Here is a 22678-nt window from a genome sequence, read left to right as displayed (position 1 = left end):
TATCCGTGACAAAATGGGGGTCTATGGGTGCCCACACCCCTGAAGTGGGCAGCTGTGCAGGGGCTAGGAGCCACCTGCACCAGCTGTGGGGTACCCCTGTCACCTGCAGCTATGAAGGTCCCCTGCTGCCTGTGGGGGCCAGGAGCTATGGGATACTCCTGCTGCCAGCCATTCTAGGTTCCTACAGCAGCTGGGAGCTCAGGGATTCCCCTGCTGTGGCTGGCAGCTCGGAGATTCCTCTGCTGCACAGTTCCCCCACCACCCACAATGACCAGGAGCTTGGGGATTTCCCCGCTGCTCGAGGCAGCTTGGAGCCAGAGGCAGCAGGGGTACCTGCCCCTGCAGATGACAGGGGACCCTGCAGCTCCCGATCACCACAGGCTGAAGTCACTGAGGTCGCTGGAAGTCATGGTTTCAGTGATTAAATCGTAGGCTTCTCTATAACCCAATAACCTCCTCCTCCCCACCCCCTACCCCCGCACATTTTTTCCCGCTCCCTTTCCCCCCTATGACTGGAAGGATGTTAACAAACCACTTCACCTTGAATGTGTGTTAATGACTTATGCTAAACAATGTGTTCTATCTTGTATTTAGCTGTGACACTGAGTAATTTTCCAAGCCTGAAGAAGAGCTTTGTATAAGCTCAAAACTTCTCTCTCTCACCAACAGAAATTGTTGCAATAAAAAATATTACCTCACCCACAAGGACCATAAGGCATTCAACTCTCCTGATGAATTTGTATTAAGAGCCATTCGGCATTGCAAATCCTTGAATACAAAATACACTGTATCTTTCTGAAATGCCATTTTCTTTGCCCCCTGTGTCCCCCGGGACCATTCTGAAGGCCCGATTTTGCTGTTGAATATGCAGTACATCTTGTAATATTAGCTATTTTTCAAGATATGTGTAGCTAAGGTAAGAATCTGTCTCCCCTGAAGCCAACACCTTAACAGTTAAATGAAATATTTTTAGTGAAATGCATTTTAGTGTCTTTTGCCCCCATACTATCTCCCTAAAATGGGAAGTGTTGTTGGTCTGAAGGGGAGAGGACAGTTTTAGGTATTTTGTCTCCTCTGACTCTTTGAGTGCTGACCTAAGAATCATAGATTGAGTGGGACCCTTCCAGATCATCTACTCTAGCCCATGCTCCCTACTACACAGCAAGGAGTTGAGACTACAACTGACCGAAAAAGGAAGGAGTGATTTTCCTAAAAACTATACTTTGTGTGGAAATTGAGGAGTAGGGGTCCCATACTCCACTGCTTTGCTCTTTGGTTTTGTCCTATACACCTGTGCAGAGTGGGTGTACGATATTGTTATTACTATTTGTATTAAAGTAGCACCCAGAAACCCTCACCGACATCTGGCTTCATTGTGCTAGGTGCTGTATATATTTAGTAAAAGACAGTCCCTGCCCCCAAAGAGTTTACAGCTAAATAGACAACACAGCTGAGAATAGCTGTATATGACTACACAGGGGAGAATCAGACTCCAGCAAGCTACTAAAGAAATGCATGATAATAGTGGTCTAAGCACAAGACTGGGAGCCAAGAACATCTACAGTTCTAATCTTGACTCTGCCTGCCTGCATAGCCTTCAGTGAATCACTTACCCTCTCTGCCTTAGTTTCACCAGCTGTAAAATGGGCATGTTATTTGACATGGTCTTGTGAGCATTAATTAATGATTGCAAAGCTCTTTGAAGTCACTGTAAGAGCTAAATGTTATAAATCTGGTAACACAAATCAAACTAGATAAGCCTAATTGGTGGTACATGCTTCATGCTGATGTGCTGCCTATGCTGACAATGACTATAGAAAATATTTTTTTCCTGAGGTGTCCTCGCCCAAAGATGTGTTTTGTGAACATTCATTGTTAAATCAGAATGAGAGCTGTCTAAAGTATTTTTGCTCTGAAACCTGCGCCCCAGCAATATGAACCTGCTTATGCTATTATTCTGCTTATGATAAAAGAAAGCTATGTACTAAGTTTCCTTATTGTAAAACCAACAGGAGCGACTAGTATCAAACCTCTGAAGCCAAAAATCTTTTATTCGAGGCTTACAACCTTTCTTTTTGACTGGTTTCACACTGCTTATCCTCTCTCAGGAAGAATTCTATTCAAGTCAGATTCTGTTAGCAAAATGAAAATGCCTTTCCTTTCTGTAGTGATCTTTTAATGCATACAGCACATTAAAAATAGAGAAAATGTGACTGAAAAAACCCCCAATAAAAATATATAAAATATTCCCCTTAGCATTTTCCACAATATTGAAGCAAAACCACAATTATCATATTGAGTGCTTTCCTCCAGGTTACTCTATAAATTGCAATTAGAGTCATTTGTGGCTCTCACAAGATTATAGGTGACTGAGGACATCATCAGGCAAAATCAGTATTTCCCATGACATGAAACAAAACACTTTCCATAATGATCTGGGAGAGTGGATTAAATGTACAGAATGGGATAGATACATACTGACAATGTTCAGGGGATTAGCTGTTCAGCTTTTCAAGTCCATTCAACTAAAGTGAAATTGATGTTGCAATGGCTTCCACAGCTAGCAGACCTGTCCCAAATTCTGCTTAGTACCTTTCATTTATAATTTACCATAATTCATTATTATTCGTGAAACTAATAAAATAAACATACTTAAATGCAACATAATTCCTGGAAATTGAAGGGCCTGATTCACTGGTGCACTACAGCCTCTTTCACTGGCTCTGTTGGTACAAAGGGGCTGTAAAAAGAGCAAGTCCAGCCACTTGGGATATACTTCTGTTAGGAGGGAGTCCCAGCATGACTATTTCATTTCCTTTCTAGCCCCCGACACACGGATTTGTAAGAGTGTGTCCAGAGAAAAGAGGAGCTTCCAGAACATCCTTTCAGGCACATATGCAGTTGACTCCATGGTAGGGAATCACTTAAGTTGTCCTACCTGTGACATAGGCCACCTAACCCAGCCCCTGAATGAAGCAAGTGTGATGTAAAATTTCTTTCCTTCAGCTAACAACTCAGTCTTATACAACTTCTTCAGTTTAGCAGCAAGCAGATAGTGTTTAAATTATTTCTGGTGGGGTTTTTCTTTAATTTCCCCAGGAATAAGAGGTGAGTATTCTTGGAAATGCAACTGTAAATACAAATATAGGCTCAATCATGCAAAGATTTACTACTTTAAGGAGACCTGCTGAAGTCACCAGGACTTATTCATGGTGGCAACCACTATGCTTCTCTAGCCTGCTTCTTGCTTGCTTATATATACCTGCCCCTGGAAATTTCCACTACATGCATCCGACGAAGTGGGTATTCACCCACGAAAGCTCATGCTCCAAAACGTCTGTTAGTCTATAAAGTGCCACGAGACTCTTTGCTGCTTTTACAGATCCAGACTAACACGGCTACCCCTCTGATACTATGCTCCAGAGTAAATGTGTGTAGGACAGGGCCCTAAAGCAAATGGAAAATTGTTTCTTAACATTCAAGGACTATAGATACGAATGAACATTTACACTGGGCATGCCCCTGGGTGGTATTGAGTGACTTTAATTCTCATTGTACTCCAGGGGAATTGAGGGCACTTATCACCTGGCAGGATCAAGGCCCAGAGGGAGGAAACATTCATAGACCTCTGGTTTCTTATGTTCTTGACTCATGCATGCCACAGCTAAATCTCTTTATCCAGATAATCCGCTCCCTCACAATATTCATTAAAGATAAACTTAAAAGCTTTTGAAACCAATAATAAATATAGTGGACATTTAGATTACCCAGAATCTGTAACAGAATCTGAGCCTGCTCCTGAAAGATGCTCAGCATCTCCTGAGTGACCTGAGATCTCTTGTCTTGTGGAAGGCAACAGGAGTTAAAAGTACCCACTCAGCACCTCACTGAATCCACTCCTATATGTATAGATTTAAAAATGAAATTTCTTCTTTAGGTGACCGCAAGTCCAAAGATCAGGTTTCTATGTTCCCAGTATAAAAGAGGTGACATTGGCAATTATCGCACAGAACTGCTGTCATAGTGATGCCATATGTTTTTATAGAGGAAACAAGGAATTGCGAATGCAGTACAGCACAAACTTGAATGCATGTCTATTCTCCAGCAGAGTATTCATAAGTCTCCTAGGCCATGCCACCATCATCACAGCCCATGCTACCACGGCTATGCTACTATTTTTATCACAAGAGCGCGAAGAAAGCTAGTGTAAGTACATCTACTCATGCTGTGAATCACACCCTGAGCTCCAAGTGTAGCTGTACCATAGAGCTGGGGCAGGACATTTTTTTCTGTCCTGTGAAAATTTCAGAGATTTCAAATTTTTTCCCATTGCTCATTGAGATGAAACAGACTTTTCCAAAAGTTTTAAAAACAAAACAACATACCACACCAAGATAGACAGACAGACCAACTCAAGAATAGTTTATAGCCTGGTAATTAGGGCCCTTACCTGTGATGAGGAAGACTCAGGTAAAATTTCCTGCTAAGAATCTTTCCTGGGAGTGTTCCAATTTGTATAAATAATTAAATACGACTTCAATCTGGGTCTCCCATATTGTGGGTGAATGCCCTAACCACTGATATATTGGTAATTCTGGAGAGAGAGTCTCTTTCACCAGAAATTCTACCCTGGGCCTGAGAAACCTTCCCAACAAATACTTTTGTTGAAACTGGTATGTGCCCATGAAAAAGTTTTGGCATCAATAAATCAGCATTTTCTGATGAAAAAACATTTAGTTGAAAAATTCCAGACCAGCTCTAGTCATATATTTGTTTTGAACAGAATCCAAGATTTAGCAATTATGTAGAAGAATGGATTTTCAATATTCTGGTTTAAAATGTAAATGGACCTAACTGGAAACAAGAGTTAATAGGCTGTCTTAAACTACTACACCTTACATAGACCCTAAGGAAACAACTGAATACATTTTATGGAATACGGTTCAATTATGATGATTACCTGCGCTCTGAAGAAGAAACTTAAAATTTAGCCTACGGCCTCATAAAACAGCTCTTGAAGAGGTGGTATGTCAGAGTGGTACACGTCTTAAAGGACTTCCTACAATCTCAGAACAAAGAACTCCTTATAATTTATTAACACAGTTACATGATAAAACTGCCAACGGTTCTGAGCCTTGAACCAACAAAATGCACGTAGACTTAGTTGCCAACAGACCTATAAAACCATGTGTGATCTGTGCTTCACAAGTCCTTTTAATATTTGTGTTTTTCTTTTTTTTCCTCTGTTGAATATTGGTTCTGCATATTTATCCTCAACAGAGGATTAATTAAAATTTTAAACTGCTACTCAAAGTATTTAAAAAGTAAATTTATTGGAATTTTACATGTACATTAATTCAAGATCTTAAATAGTTTTTAATTTGTTTATAAAGATTTTCAGCTTGTCTTGAAATGTTCTATGTATTCACTGAAATAATGCACTTTGGAAAACATTTCTTAGTGATTATTAAAGTACAATCCTGGGAGTTAGGAGACCCGAATTCTGTTCCTGTTGTGCTACTGACTCACCTTGGGAAAGACATTTTACTTCCCATGGTTTACTTTTCTTATCAATAACATGGGGCTAACAAAATATTTAACACCACTATTGATAACATGTGCCTGGTAGTACTTCATGATGCAGTTCAGCGTCTAAAACAGAGTCTGCCTGAGTCATGTCTGCTTTTCAGTTTCTACTGGCACAGCTGCACTGATTGGAAATTATATTTCCACAAAATCATCCTGTAGAAAGAATCTAAACTTCTGAGCTACAAATTCACTACAAGTTGCACTGGAGGACAATCCTTGGGGCCCATTTATTTACATTCACTCTATTATAGATACTATACCCCAAACTCAATTCTAATTTCTATTGAAGTCAATAGAACGATTTGCATAGATTTAAGTGAGAGATAGATTGGAAACAATAAGTACTGTCAACTCCAAACTTTAAAAAATGATGAGCTAGGTATCAAAATATTATTAGATTGACTAAAAATAATATCACTATTTTTGAAAAATAATAGTTTTTAGGTTCCTTGTATTAGCCTTCTGGTATTGGCACATTTACTATTCAACTTTTAAAGTTTTTCTTCACACCCATGAGGGCTAGAAAAAAAAATGAAAACTGAGATTTTCACATAATAAATGTGATTCCAGCAGCTTGGGGTTTAAGAATAGAACCAAGCACCATGAGAGTCGTAATAAAATCATGAAATTTGGCAACACTGGCAGTGTCTCCGCATTTATAAAGCTTGTCTAAGACCAGATTCTGATACACTTATTGTCTTTGAGTAATACCTTACTCCACTTACAGTTCCATTAAATTCAAAGTGACTATTCGCTGAGACAGGTACTATTTAGGATGGGTAAAAATATAAGACATCACTCCTAAATAGGTGTACCATAAAAAAGCAACATGAGTACATACACAGTAATTTTTATAGTACAATAAAAGACCACCCTGGGCATGAAAAGAAAATCAGAATTCGCTGTTTCTAAACATTCCTGTAACAAAATGTATGTTGAAGCACCATTTGTGTGTTGGGCATACTGTTTTATTGGCTTGGAGAAAGAGAGAAAATCTTTCCAAGTCCCAATTAATGACTTTCTGCAGCCCTGAGCTTGGTCACTGCATTCACAGCTAAAACAAAAACAAATACAAGCTATGATCACAAAACCTGCAATGTTAAAAGACTGTCTAAACATAGTAAAAAAAAATGCAGGTATTTTCTTTCTGCCTAAATGAACGTTTACTGTAGAGAAAAAAGGATATAATTTGACAAACCAATAATACCTTCAATGTGCATGCTTTTTAAAAGAAATTATACACATTGATTAAATTATCTACCAATATAGGATGTATATGAGAAAACAAAACATAAGGATCATACAGACAAGGTGAGTGAAGTAATATCTTTTATTGGACCAACTTCAGTTGGCGCTAGAGACAAGCTTTTGAGCTACACAGAGCTCTCTTCAGGTCTGGGAAAGGTACCACCAGTGTCACAGCAAAATGCAAGGTGTAACAGATTGTTTAGCATAAGTACTTAGCACATTGTAAGTGACCATTCAAGGTAGAGTGGCCCATTAGCACCTCTGCAGTCATTGGGTAAAAAGAGGGAGTTAGGGGGCTATAAACTGTTGTAATAAGCCATAAATCCAGTGGATCTGTTCAGTTAGTGCCCTAAATGCCCCAATAACTATGTGAGTGAAATCAGACAATCACTACACTCTCAAATGAATTCACAAAGGAAAATGATAAAAGACCAAAACACCATATCATTTGTGGGTGAACACTTTCAACAAGGCGATGACTCTATATCTCTGACCCATCAGTCCTCATACTCAAAGGAAACCTATATAACACTTTCAAAGGATGAAGCTGGGAACTTAAATTCTTTACTCTGCTAGAAACTAAAAATCATGGATTGAACAGACACACTAGATTTGTGTCTTATTACAATAATCTGTAACCCACTAATACCCTCTTTTTACCCAGTGCCTGCAGAGGTGTTAAAGGGCCACTCTACCTTGAATAAAGAACAGGAGTACTTGTGGCACCTTAGAGACTAACAAATTTATTTGAGCATGAGCTTTCGTGGGCTACAGCCCACTTCATCCGATGCATGCAGTGGAAAATACAGTAGGAAGATATATATACACACACAGAGAACATGAAATAATGGGTGTTACCATACACACTCTAAGGAGAGTGATCAGTTAAGGTGAGCTATTACCAGCAGGAGAGAAAAAAACCTTTTTGTAGTGGTAATCAAAATGGTCCATTTGCAGCAGTTGACAAGAAGTTGTGAGGAACAGTGTGTGTGTGTGTGTGTGTGTGTGTGTGTGTGTGTGTGTCTGTCTGTCTGTCTGTCGGGAGGGGGAAAAACGTGGGGAAATAGTTTTACTTTGTGTAATGACCCATCCACTCCCAGTCTTTATTCAAGACTAATTTAATGGTGTCCATTTTGCAAATTAATTCCAATTCAGCAGTCTCTCTGAGTCTGTTTTTGAAGTTTTTTTTGTTGTAATATTGCGACTTTTAGGTCTGTAATCAAGTGACCAGTGACTGGTCAGTGGATGGGTCATTACACAAAGTAAAACTTTTTGTCAACTGCTGCAAATGGACCATTTTGATTACCACTACAAAGTTTTTTTCTCTCCTGCTGGTAATAGCTCACCTTAACTGATCACTCTCCTTAGAGTATGTATTGTAACACCCATTGTTTCATGTGTATATATATCTTCCTACTGTATTTTCCACTGCATGCATCGGATGAAGTGGGCTGTAGCCCACGAAAGCTTATGCTCAAATACATTTGTTTTTGCAGATACAGACTAACATGGCTACTTCTCTGAAATCTACCTTGAATGATCCCTTACAATACATGCTAGCTACTTACTCTAAACAATCTGTTCAATAAGAATGCCATACTCAGTCAGACAAAAGGTCCATCTAGCCCACTATCCAATGTCCGGTGTCCCAGAGGGAATGAACAGAGCCAGTAATCACCAAGTAATCCATCCCCTGTCACCCTTTCCCAGCTTCTGGCAAACTGAGGCTAGGAACACCATCGCTGCCCATCCTGACTAATAGCCATTGATGGACCTATCCTCCATGAATTTATCTAGTTCTTTTTTCAACCATGTTATAGTCTTGGCCTTCACAACATCCTCTGGCAAAGAGTTCCACAGGTTGACTGTGCGTTGTGTGACTGTACTTTGCATTTAACTGTGACACTCTTACTACCTTTCCCAGACCTGCAGCAGAGCTCTGTAGCTCCAAAGCTTGCCTCTCTCACCAACAGAAGTCGGTTCAATAAACCAACTACCTCACCCACCTTGTCTCTCTAATATCCTACACACCGACAACAACACTGCATACAAGGACCACAGGTGAAAACTGAACAAAAATCCTCCGTTTAGCCCCCACTTAATTGACTGTTTCCTACAGAAGTTAAAGCAGGAGGAGGTGAAAATGTGTCCAATTTCACACTTAATGCACACTGAATTAGCCCCTAGTGAACTTTTAGTCATACCCTAGCTACCTGTTTACATACCAGGGGGTCTTTACTTGTGCTGATGCACAGAGAATTTACGCAGGTAATTCCCTATTAACGTTAATGGGAATTACCCATGTACATAGACTGAGTTTTGATGGGAATTGACTCCAAGTGATTCAGTTCTCCCTCATTCCATTTTATTGTCAGAAATCATGATGTATGCAAGATGTAGTCTTGCTCTGTTAACATGAAAGGGACTCCCAGATGACTGGAATGTTACAAAGCATTGACAGCTCTATCTGGGATACAAACAAAACTAAGATAATCTATATATGCTCAAAAGGTAATTGTCAGCATTTCAGGTTGTTTAAATGATTTTATTTTAAATTAAAGACATTTCACATTTTTGGTTATAGCCAAATTTTGGTTAGAGGTGGTAGGGGGGTTGTTCTCCTCTTAAAGCACATCTCATTCAACAAAACATTCATATCAACAAAAAGGGGAATCCTGTATGTGGGACAAAACTTTACCAGATTTTATGGGGCACAATTTTGCCTGTGAAATTTTGGGGCATTGTTGCTTGTGTGTGCAGGAGACCAAAATTCCATGTGCAAAACCACATTTGCAATTGCAAAAAACCGACAAATGATGATTTTGTTTAGAAATTTTATCCTTTACACATGCACAGTAGTCTTCCAATTGCACATACCATTTATACGTGTTCATAAGCCAATTTTTTTTTTTTTTTTAGTAAAAAAGGGAAGCACCAGAGAAGGGGTTCGGCTTATGAACAGGTATAGAGAGGGAGAGGTGGGACACAGTCCCTCCCTCCAACAGAGGAGAAGCAAGGAGAAGCAGTACAGCCAGCAGAGCCAGAAAGGAAGAGGCGGGGCCAGAGTGTCTTTGCTTCTGGCCAGGCTGCTCTCCCCTCAGCCTCTGAAGCAGCTAAAGTTCCGGGGCTGGCAGGCTGCAGCTATGCCGCTTGGCCCCGGCCCCCCAGAGCAGGCTGTGGCCATGCTGCCTGGCCTGCCAGAGCACTCTGCAGCCAGTGGCAGCTCTAGGCATCAGCAAAACAAGCTGGTGCCTAGGGCGGCAAAATCTAGGGGGTGGCAAAAGGCTGGGGCCCCAGCTCATCCTGCCGCTGCGAGCCGAGGAGCGGCCCGTCCCCTGCAGCCGGGGGGGGGGGCGGCAGGCTGGGCCGGCGGACCTGCCGCAGTCATGCCTGCGGGAGGTCCACCGGAGCCCCGGAACGACTGGACCTGCCGCAGGCATGACTGCGGAGGGGGCGCTCGTCCCGCGGCTCGGCTGGACCTCCCGCAGGCATGACTGCGGCAGCTCAAGCGGAGCCGCCGGACCCGCGAACCGTCCGCAGCCGCGGGAGGTCCAGCCGAGCCACGCGGGACCAGCGGTCCCTCTGCAGTCATGCCCGCGGGAGGTCCGCTGCTCCCGCGGCTCCGGGGCGCCTCCCGCGCATGACTGCTTGGGGCGGCCAAAAAGGTAGAGCCGCCCCTGTCTGCAGCCGTGCCACCCGGCCCGGCCCAGCCCAGCCTGCTGGAACATGCTGCGGCCATGCTGCTCAGTCTGGCCCATCGGAGCAGGCTGCGGCCGCGCTGCCCAGCCTGCTGGATCAGCTCCAGCCAGGCCAGAGACGTCCTCCCCTGGCCCTCCCCAGATAAGGTGGGAAGGGACGGGCTGAGGAGAGTGTGGGGGTCCCTGGATAGGGGTGGGGTCATGTGAGGGGTGGTCACAGGGGTTACTCCCCTGACCCCCAGCTTCTCCCCCCAGAAAAGTTTCCCCACCAGTTGCTGTCCCGGCCCACCAGGGTAAGCAGCTGGCGTGCCGGGACACTTTGTTTACTTAGGTTTACCTCCATGTCTGTGGACGCTCAAGGTGAGCAAACCATCTCAGCCCACCAGTGGCTTATCCTGATGGCCTGGGAGCCAAAGTTTGCTGTCCCCTGAATTATAGGGTTGGCTTATGAATGGGTCATAAAAATTTTCCATTTCTACTTATCCATCTGGGTTGGGGGGCGGGGGAGAGAATCGGCTTATAAATGGATCAGCTTATGATCGAGTATATACGGTAAGTGCTTTATGCATGCAAAGGCTGTACATACACAGAGGCAGAGGTGTGGCTGTTTTGAATGTTTGGCCTTGTGAGTCTCAAGGACATGGTATGAAAAATGTGGTTTGTCTATACTATTCTACTGCAAAGATATTAAAGTTCAAATATTCCAATTTAAGATAGAAAGCCTAAGGCACCCAAACCAATGGAGAATTCTATAATATCTTTTCTTCAACACTACAAGATTCATGTAAAAGTTTTACTGTCCAGAACAGCTTCATAAACACTATGCAGTAGCTTCTTTTTTGGGGTTTATTATTATGGTTTTTTTTTAAACTAAAGCACATGAAATATCTGCATTGTTTTTATTTGCTTATTTGCTGACATTCCCAATAGCTCTCCCATCTCAAAATTGCAGGTTGTTGTCTCTTCTCCACATGCTTAGTTAGCTTGGATTTCATAAACTTTATATGATTTCTAACGTCCTTTTTATTAAAGGCATTTTTTCTCTTATAGCAATGCCCTTAGTTCTGTATTTCATTTCAAGTTAGAAGTTATTAGATCCCTGTAAATGTAATAACTAGTGTTACCAAAAATAATGACCATTGATAGGACAGTTTATACTATTCCAGCATTTGGGGAAAGAAAAGTTAATTTACCTTTATGATCTAAGTGAGGAAAAGAGGGTTTTAAAACATGTGTTTGAAGAGATGGGAAGCAGATCTGTTGAGGTCATTAAAGATTCCATGACATTTTTCACAGGAATAAGCTTCTAACTTGGGTTTTCTGACTGCTTAAATTACCATAATCCCTGATGTTTCAATTGCATCCTGCACTTATCTGAAGCAGTTATGAAGCATTGGTAAACAACTGTTGTATTTCACCTCAGATATACAAGCTAAAAAAACTCTTGGGCTCAATTTACTTATGAGTCAGTAAAGTTCATAAAGAATTTTGGAGATCCTTGTGAATAAAAGAAACTAACACTTTTTTTTATTGGCATCATGTGTGAGGGAGAAAAAAAAAGGGCCTTATGTACCTTCACAGACCAAAGGAGTTTATCAATGGGGCACTAAAACCTATCCAGGAAGGTCTTGCTTACACATTCTTAAAGGGGCGCAGGGCTTTCAGAGTGCCAGTCTCTGTCCCACCATTATGGATACATTTTATCCTTTGATGAGGCAGGCTATATGTAGTTTCCTCCAGATCACATTAACACTGACCATTCATGATAGCTAGGGAGCAATGGAGTGCCCTGTCTCTGCAATGCACAGAGCCCCTTCCAGCCATGTAATAAGCAATAGGGCTCAAATACAAACTTTTTGCCATCTGTGAAGTTGCGCAAATTCTTGCACACATAACTGCATGCATGCACATTAGCCCATGTAAAGTGGGCAACTGCCCAGATACAGGTACTTGCATATTTGGGTAACCATCTTTATGTGTCATTATCCAGTTTGAATATACATGATTTGTATGCACACTTGTCTGTACACACAAAATTATATTTTATTTTATGGGCCCAGACTGGATCCTAGTTTTAACATTTTTGCCTTTAATCAATATAAGAAAGTTCATACATCCAGGCAAATTTTGTATGAACAAACTACATTCTTGATTCTATTTTTAACGTACATAATGAGACGCATGCACCTAAAATAATTTGTGACAGTCAGATACAATTAGGTGAAAACTAGCTTAGGCTAAGCGGTAAAGAAAGGCTAATTAAACTGAAACAAACAGTAGAAGCTCTGTTCACTTAAGTGCTATAGTACAATTTAGTATAGGGAAGTAAGTGAGACATATACCTGGAGAAGGCCAACAATTTTTCTACTGTAGATGCTGAATAAATTCAAGTATAATTTAAAACCATAAATATTTTAAAAGTTTCCTTAGTTAAAGTGTAGTATTATTTTCCTAATTCCTATCGATTTTGTAGGACTCAGACCCAATTAATATTTAACATATATACAACTAAAAAAATTGGGAATTTTCATAGCAGCTTTATTGAATGTGTCAACACATGCACAAATTAGCTATCATAAGAATGTTACTGTAATAAAAAGTATTAACACAAGACTTTAACCAAGACTGAAATATATTGTTATTTACCACTCAATTAAGAGTTCCTTCCTTCCTCCCTCTATTTTAATCTTGTGGGTTTTTTTTCCTTTTTTTTTAAAAAAGCTTCCCAAGCATAATGGATAGGGTGACCAGATGCCCTGATTTTATAGGGACAGTCACGATTTTTGGGTCTTTTTCTTATATAGGTTCCTATTACCCCCCACCCCGTCCCAATTTTTCACATTTGCTGTCTGGTTACCCTAATAATGGAGCAAGGTAAATGCAGGATGGCTTAATTCGGAGAGGGTTGAAATTGGCATTTTTTGACAACTGGTGGCTTGCTCTATACCCTTTTCATTCATTTTGGTAGGTATCCCACCACAAATTCAAGGTCTTTATTTACACATCATGAAAAGAATTTGAAGAGCAACTAGTCAAATACTCAAAAACTAAAAGCAAAAAAACCAAGTATATCAGAAACAGGAAGTTTGCTAAACAATCAGTGGGGTCACTGGACAGTCAAGGAGCTAAAGGAGCATGCAAGGAAGATAAGGCCATTGCAGAGAAACAAAATTAATTCTTTGCATCAGTCTTCACTGCAGAGAATGTGAAGGAGATTCCAACACCTGAGCCATTCTCTTTAGGTGACAAATTTGAGGAACTGTCCCAGATTGAGATGTCATTAGAGTGGATTTTAGAACAAAATTGATAAATGAAACAGTGATAAGTCACAAGGATCAGATGGTATTTACCCAAGAATTGTGAAGGAACTCAAATATGAAATTGCAGAACTACTAACTGTGGTATGTAACATCACTTAAAGAAGCTTTTTTACCAAATGACTTGAGGATAGCTAATGTGACACCAATTTTTTAAAAAGGCTCCAAAGGCAATCCCAACAATTACAGGCTGGTAAGCCTAATTTCGGTTCAGTTACCTGTTACCACTCAAGAAAGAGATTTTGGAGTCATTGTGGCTAGTTCTCCTAAAATATCCACTCAGTGTGCAGCACCAGTCAAAAAGGCTAACAAAATGTTAGGAACCATTAGGAAAGGGATAGAGAACAAGACAGAAAATATCATAATGCCTCTATATAAATCCATGGTATGCCCACATCTTGAATATTTTGTGCAGATCTGGTCGTCCCATCTAAAAAAAAGATGTATTAGAATTGGAAAAGTTACAGAGAAAGGCAACACAAATTATTAAGGGTATGGGACAGCTTCCATATGAGGAGAACTAGGGGTCTTCACAGAACACACAGTCAACCTGTGGAACTTTTGCCAGGGGATATTGTGAAGGCCAAAACTATAACATGGTTCAAAAAGGAACTTGATAAGTTCATGGAAGATAGGATGGGCAGGAATGCAACACTATGATCTGTTTGCCAGAAGCTGGGAGTGGAGGACAGGGGATGGCTCACTAAGACCTGGTCTACACTACGCGGGGGGAGGGGGGGGGTCGAACTAAGGTATGCGACTTCAGCTACGCGAATAGCGTAGCTGAAGTCGAACTACCTTAGTTTGAATTTCCTACCTGTCCAGACGCCGCGGGATCGAACTCCACGGCTCCCCCGTCGACTCCGCCACCGCCGTTCGCGGTGGTGGAGTTCCGGAGTCGACGGGAGCGCGTTCGGAGTTCGAACAATCGCGTCTAGATTAGACGCGATAGTTCGAACTCCGAGAAGTCAAACTCTCCGTGTCGACCCGGTGGGTAAGTATGGACCTACCCTTAATAATTGCCTGTTCTGTTCATTCCCTTTGAAGCACCTGGCATTGGCCACAACCAGAAAAAAGGATACTGGGCTGGATGTACCATTGGTCTGACCCAGTATGGTCATTCTTACCTTCTTAAAAATGTTCTCATTTAACTCTTTTCCACCAGAAAATGCTAATTTGATGAAATCCAAATGGGTGCTCTTACTTCTCCCCCTCCTTCCCACACCCTTGAATTGCTAACTTTCCTCCTCCCACACACAAATCTGGGTTCACTCACTTATCCCTTCCACTCACTCCCTTTCTCTCACACATGCTCAGTGTCACTGTTGAATTAATCATAAGTGATGCAGTTGTGCCCCTGGCTACAGGAACTCTGCAATAACACAAAGAACTCCTGCCTTCCTGAGATTATAAGCCAACACATGCATAAAGGTCGAGGTGTGGGTGGGTTTTTGGGTGCCAGCTAGGAGGCAGACCCATCCTTCTCACAGCCCTACTGACCAAAGTCTCCCTGGGAACTCAGTGCACACTCCTCAAGGTGCCCACCTGAAAAGTCTCCACATACGCATACTCTTGGCAGCCTGCTTTATCACATGCAAGGGTGGAAGATGATCATCCTACAGGGTGTGTGTGTGTGTGTGTGTGTGTGTGTGAGAATTTGTCAAAATCCTCTACTATATTGTTGCTGGGATGGGAAATCATAACCTAGGAACTAAGTCTGTCTTGAGTGCTTTTCAAAATCCTACCCTAAATCAAGACTATACTTGTCTCATGCACTATTCTGAATCTATTTAAAATCCTATTACTCAAACTCACCATTAAACAATTAAAAACTTTTAAAAACTGGATGAATTTCTCAATTTCTCACAGAAAGTTGATCTTCTTTGTAAGGCATAAAATCCCCACTGTATTAATAAAAATAAACAATATAAGAAGAGAAATAAATCCCTGATTCTCTAGTTTAATTACTGAAATGTTTGATTTTGAATGCTTCACTTCATTTTCTTTGTACCTAACAAAATGTAGGATCACTGTTTCATATACTTTAGACAATATTGCAGAATTAAAATTGTTCTTTTTTCCAAGGAAGGAATATGATATTTTAATATGTTTCTTGCCTTATAGAATCATAGAATATCAGGGTTGGAAGGGACCTCAGGAGGTCATCTAGTCCAACACCCTGCTCAAAGCAGGATGAATCCCCAGACAGATTTTTACCCCAGTTCCCTAAATGCCCCCCTCAAGGATTGAACTGACAACCCTTGGTTTAGCAGGCCAATGCTCAAACCACTAAGCTATCCCTGCCTCCCTCCCAAAGATATAGAGATATACCTATCACATAGAACTGAAAGGTGTTTGAGTCCAGCCCCCTGCCCTCACTAGCAGGACCAAGTACTGATTTTGCCCCAGATCCCTAAGTGCCCCCTCTAGGATTGAACTCACAATGCTGGGTTTAGCAAGCCAATGCTCAAACCACTGAGATATCCCTCCCCTTTTCTCTAGCTACCTTAGCATTTAAAATGTGTGTATGTTCAGGAGCAACTTAATAGTTCCAAGGTTAAAGGACTGATCCTGCAATCCCTTATTTAAGTGACTAGTCCTTATTCATGTGTGTAGATCTGTTGAAGTCAATAGAAGAATTTACATAAAAAGGCTCAGAATGTTTGAAGTGTTTTTGCAGATAAAATTTGATCTATGTTAAAGTTATTGTAAAATGAAGGGGAGTGGTAGTTCTCTAGGCTTAAGATCTAGCTGTAATAATGTCAATTTTTTAAAATATACTTCACCATCAAGACATTTTTAGAAAGCTTAGCAACTTTTTTTTTAAATGACCCACCAAAAACAATAGTAGAGCAATAATATGACTTTGTTACAGCAGCAGCTGATTAACAAAATTACAAAAGGACTTGTTCTGGGTCACATAGACCATTCTATAACTGTCAATCAAACTAATGCTCAAAGACGTCTTAGCATAATAAGACCTTCCATGTACCAGTAAGTAGAAATGGTCATTGTTGTCAAACACCAGACAGCTAAGCAATTTCAGTTTTGCTCAAACACAGAAACAACGATCAGTGCTTGCCAAATGGAAAAGTACAAAATTGGTAGGTATGGATGAGGTGTGTATGTGTTGGGGGAAATATGGGTCAGATTTTTAAAGCTTCTGAGTAGGGTAATACAAGCAACAGTGAACTAAAAAAAGAAGAAGAATTAAAGGCTCCAAAAATGCCTAACAACATCCTTTTAAGAAAAGTGGCCCTTACAAGCCCTGCAACATATAACCAATCTATCTGATTACTGATAACACAAGAACTGTGTTTATTCCCCCTGGGTGCTTTTTATATTGTGCTCTTCTCTTACTATTCTGTTGAGTCTGACAGAGGACCATGAACCATTTTTGCTGCAGAACCTAGACACAAACAGGTGCATTAAGGACAGAGCAGTACCTTTAACTGCATATTTTCTTGATCTGGTACTTAATGTAGGTCTTTAGTATTATCTTAACACAAGTTTTAGAAGTCCTGTTCTGCCTGGTGCCTCAGAAAACCCATTGGCCAGAAGAAACAGCATGGGTCTCAAGTGTTTTGCAACAATTCTGTCCTCCCCCTGAAACCAGCAGAGAGGTTACTTCACAAGCCTTCCATGAGTAGTGAAGTGGAGAGTTCCTACAGTGGATGCCTATGGGCCTGGTCTGCATTTTAATGCTTGTTCACCCTAATACAATCTATGCATCCTAATCTTGCTGATGTTTCTCCTGCTATTGAAAGGAATATACTGTCAGGAGCTGGAGCAGGACACTAGGTGACTAATGATACTAGGATATAAAAACCTATAAAGAGCTAGAAAGGACACCTATTCATGGCATTTGAGCAGTGCTAATGTGCAACCATTTTCTGGCAGATCCCATGATCCCTGGTATTGAACCTGAGACATGAATATGAACTGCAATATATAAATACACGTTTCATGGGGAATATTTTTGTATGAATATTAATTTCTGTGGGTAATGTTTCCAGCTCTGGATGGGGGAAAACTTTTTTTTTTTTTTTTAAACTTACGGAAGGAAAACAGACTTCTTTCCCTCCACCCCTATAAAGTTGAGCAACAGAACATTCCTTTCTTGAATGCTCATGAAACACGAGTATTAATCCATTGGTGTATTAATGCATGGAGGCCTGTTTTCAGCGTCTCTTCTTTGTCTAGTGTTGTATTGCAAGTAATTGACTGTGGCAAGAAGTCAGTGCTCATGGTTCAGAAAGAGACAGTGGCACCACTGTTGCAAGTGCTCTGCCTTTCAGTTTCACTTTAAAAAATTGATTAAAACAACATTGTAATGAGAAAAATACATTCAACTCCTAAGGCTTTTTAGAAAGGGAAAACTGAAAAAAAAGTAGTAATCCCATTATATGGAGCTATAATGACCACTCACATGAGTTGTCAGCAAAGTTTGAATCTAGAAGCCTTCAATACACTGCACACACCTCTGCAACTTGAACTAAAGAAATGTCCTGCAGTAGTAGTGATTTGTTATCCTCTATGTGGACCACCCAGTAGACACAAACTTTGCCTGGGGTTAGCATAGCTATTTGGTAGATAGATGAATGGTGGGAGTCAGGAATCCTGGGTCCTATTTCTGCTCTGCAGCAAAGAGTGGTTTACTGATTACAAACAGCACAGTCAAGAACATTGAGTTGATACTTATATTCTGAAAGGTAGCGTGGCTAAGTGGGTGAGACTTGGGTCTGCTGTATCAGAAACCTGGGTCCTATTTCCAGCTGTGCCAAAAGTAACCTTGTACAAACTCTCAGTGAAAACCGTCTATAAAATGAGGTGAATGATATTTGACTGTTTCCTAAGGTTAGGGATATGATGTCTTGTTCAAGAATAAGGATGAGAAGTGCACAGAATTATTAACACTAATCAATATAAGAGTTTAGACTAGAACACATGGTCATCTCTTGACTCCCAGACCAGCACAACTTCCTCTGGGTTAAAGAAGAAGGAACAGCGCCCCCGGTACAAGCTCTATACAAGCTCTGTGGCTACCTTGTAGGAGACTCAGCAGGGTTTGAGAGCATCCTTTGTGCACTTGGCATGTAGGGTGCTCTGTCACTGTAGCATACTCAGTGCAGATGGAACGTTCAGCAATTTTAGCAGCAAACTTGTAAAGCTCTATTGAGCATGTGCAAAGGGAGTTTTTCTGAAGATTTCCCAGTGAACATTCATAGGGACAGCAGAAAGCCCTTATATGACCCAACATCTGTCCTGCCAAATTTCAGGTTCCTGCTCCAAACTTTAGAGGTGCCACAGCTCTTTAAATAACTGGTTGAACTTTAAAAAAATGGCAAAACTACCTTTTTCCTTTAGCCTCATTCTTGGGAATGGTAAAACCATTTTTGTTAAAACTTTTCAAAAAATTCAGCTTGAGGCAGAAAGCAAGCACAGAAAATTCCAGAGTGAATAGTTAAAATGTAACAAAGTTAATAAGTAACTTAAAATAGGGGTTTACAATGGAAAATATTAGATGATCGTAACTATAAACCAAACTAACAGCTCCACTTATAATTAATTCAGTACAAAATAAAGATGGACTTAAGCCATAAAACTTGCATCTGAACTTTCATACAGTTTGGAGAGTGTTTGGATCCAGATTTATTACTCAGGCCCATCTATAATATAAAGATCTAATTAAGGTGGATGCAGTGTTGCTGTAGCCATGTTGGTCCCATGATATTAGAGAGAGAAAGTAGGTGAGGTTATATCTTTCATTGGGCCAACTTCTATAAAGTTGTGTAACTTCAAGAAGTTAGTCCAATGAGAGATATTATCTCACCCACCTTGACTCTCTCATTAAGGTGGACACTTTCTGGAATTTCCCGTGCAATTTATGGGTTCTAAAGGGAAGGTCAAAAGCTGGTAGGCAGAGCTGACAAGACAAAAGAACAACAGAGATTTAATTTCCTACAAAATAATTTTCCACAAGCTGTGTAAACTTTCTTTAGCTAAACAAATATTCTAACAGGCAAAGATTTTACATTTTCAGTGAAAGTCTCACAGTGACAGTGCCTGCATTCATCCTGTCTAGAAGGCTCAGCAAACATCCCACCAGATTAACAGCGCATATTCCAATGTATATTACCTTCTGCACTAGACATCCTTCTACAAGACAAACAAACAAACAAACAAACCCCTTCATGTTGAACATAAGCAAACAAAATAGAATAATGACATGGGATTCCTAGACAAGATTTTGGATATAATAGAAAGCTCCTGCTGTGTGAAACCAGAAGGCGTGACTTTAGTCGTGTAAGAGGTACTGATGTATACTCTCTTTTTCCTCTTGTTTGGGATGGGTCTGAGGTAGAGTAATATGATAAATATGATTATCTTTAATTGGAGTGGGTAAATAGGGTTATGTTTGGATTCAGAGATTCTCATATTAATATTGCCAGTTCCAAGCATTGAAAAATAATGAGTCAGTCCCCCCAAAATTGAGAGATTTGTTTACAATTATGAAATTTTAAAAAACCATCAAGATTCACGTTTTCAAACTTCTCTCCATAAGTAAGAGGGCTACCACTGTAAACTTTAAGTGAAAGCTGAGAGTCTTCACATAATCACATGACTCCAGGATCTAGGACCATAAGAGAAACCCCAGATATCATGAGGGTTGTGATAAAATCATGAATTGGTAATGCTGTAAATATTCAATCGATATGGACTTCCAAATATGATCCAAATCTGGATATCTGCTTTGAATGCCTTCTTTCCCAAGAGATCCCAGGATTCCCATATACACTTGCAGGAACTATTATCTGAGAGAGAAAGATCGTTGAAATTATAGATAGAAATGCTTATTAGATTTTCTCCCTTTTAATGAAAAGTTTTGCACTGTATATTTCTTAGGTTTTTGTCCAGCCTATTTTTAAATAGCCCAAGCCATGAGGCTTCCACCATTTCAGTTGGAAGATTTTTCCGCAGGCTAATACATGTAACTGTCAGAAAGATCTTTCCTATAATTTTGCCTAAATTTTCACTTCCTTAATTTCATCCCATTGCTCCTAGGTATAGTCATATATGTCACAGTAAATAACTCCTTTCCATCCTATTTACAAATATTTTTAGATTGCTAGTATGTCCTCCTAACATTAGTCATCACTTAAGCAAGCTATACACATTTAGCTCTTTAAATCATGCCTTACAAGTCAATCCCTCCAGCTCTTGATAATTTGTAATGCTTTTTCATCTGGTGCCAGAAAGGAGCACAATATTCTAGGTGTAGTCAAACCATGGTCCTATAAAGAATAACTATTACCTCTCTGCTCCGTGAATTGATGTATTTGCATCTGCAACCCAACATTTTACCTCTTTTGCTCTCATATTGCATTGCAAACTCATGATTACTGTGCTCTTCACTATCACCCCTAAGTCTCTTTCAGCTTTCTGCTTCCCGGATTTCTCCCACAAAAAAAATCTGAGTTTCTGATTGTTTTTTTTCCCCAAGACCAGTGGATCTCAACTTTGCAGACTACTGTGCCCTTTCCTGGAGTCTGATTTGTCTTGCGTACCCACAAGTTACACCTCACTTAAAAACCAGGCATAAAAATATAAAAGTGACACAGCAACACTATTACTGAAAAATTGCTTACTTTCTCATTTTTACCATATAGTTATAAAACAAATCAATTGGAACATAAATATTGTACTTACATTTCAGTGCATAGTATATAGAGCAGTATAAAAAAAGTAATTGTATGTATGAAATTTTTGTTTGTACTGACTTTGCTAGTGCTTTTTACATAGCCTGTTGTAAAACTAGACAAAGATCTAGATGAATTGATATACCACCTGGAAGACCTCTGCATATCTCCAGGGGTACATGTACCCCTGATTGAGAACCATTGCCCTAGACCTCGCAAAAACCCCAAGCCAAAACCTCCAACATTGAAGCTATGATCATCCACCGCCAACTCCCTTAGGCTGGTCATTTTCTTCAAATGCCAGGAAATCAACTCCTGAAGCAGGACATGCTCTTACAAGTGAGCCATGGCCAATGGATGAGGGGTAGGTAAAAAGTGTTTCAAATACACCCTCAAAGCCAACATGAAGAAGTGCAATATTGACATAAAACTCATGGGAAACCCAAGCCTTCAATCAACCAAAATGGAAAAGGACCTTGTAGCAAGGATCCCAGTATTTCAAGACCCAACAGAGACAATAGGAAACAGAGAAATGGGAAAGGAGGAAAGAATGAGCCACAGCCTGACTCAACAATCCAGATCTGCCCCTTCCATTGGGAAATATCTGTTCCAGTTGTGACAAGATCTGTGTATCCCGGATTGCTCTCATTAGCCACCAGCGATAACTGTCTACTATTTTATGGAAGACAATCATCCTTGAACTCTGAGGGACTGCCGACTCCTATCACCACCACCACCCCCCAGCGGAAATTGAATCCATAAAGCTAATGATTATTTAGTAAATATTTGTCTTTCATAAGGTATTCCAACTAATCACTGTGATTTCCCTAAGAGAACACCGTAGCTTAACGCACTGAAGAATGAATCACTTGATATAACAAACATGCAGCTGGTGACTGTAAAATATGAAACAGAAACTGAATATTTCTTTGGGATTTTTTAAAATAAATATATTTTAAAAAACTGCACACTGGCTTTCATTACATTGAAACCAATACTTAACGAAATTGTTTTGCTACCACAGCCTTTTCAGTACTGAACATCTGTACGGGAATAACAGAAATACCTTCCTTACAATGATTTGTCTATTCCTGCCATTCCTTTACTGTGATTTACAAGATCTTTT

The 22678-nt window shown here is 40.4% G+C and overlaps 1 protein-coding gene and 1 long non-coding RNA gene across 11 annotated transcripts in view; one reads left to right on the top strand and one right to left on the bottom strand.

Annotated features, from left to right (window-relative positions):
- The window catches only part of PTPRD (protein tyrosine phosphatase receptor type D), a 1010945-nt gene that overhangs the window by 651713 nt on the left and 336554 nt on the right, over positions 1-22678 (bottom strand). The gene's annotated exons all lie outside the window — the stretch shown is intronic.
- The window catches only part of LOC120407469, a 155052-nt gene that overhangs the window by 76134 nt on the left and 56240 nt on the right, over positions 1-22678 (top strand). The window contains exon 5 of one of the 9 annotated variants that reach the window (XR_005600001.1): positions 2824-2912. The exons of the other annotated variants lie outside the window; for them this stretch is intronic. This is a non-coding gene — a long non-coding RNA (uncharacterized LOC120407469). The remainder of the gene's footprint in view (positions 1-2823; positions 2913-22678) is intronic. 9 annotated transcript variants of the gene reach the window in all.

Source organism: Mauremys reevesii, linkage group 6 (assembly GCF_016161935.1).
Source record: "Mauremys reevesii isolate NIE-2019 linkage group 6, ASM1616193v1, whole genome shotgun sequence".
NCBI lineage: Eukaryota > Metazoa > Chordata > Testudines > Geoemydidae > Mauremys > Mauremys reevesii.
Note: the sequence above shows the minus strand (reverse complement) of the source record. Positions and strands in the feature narration are given on the sequence as shown.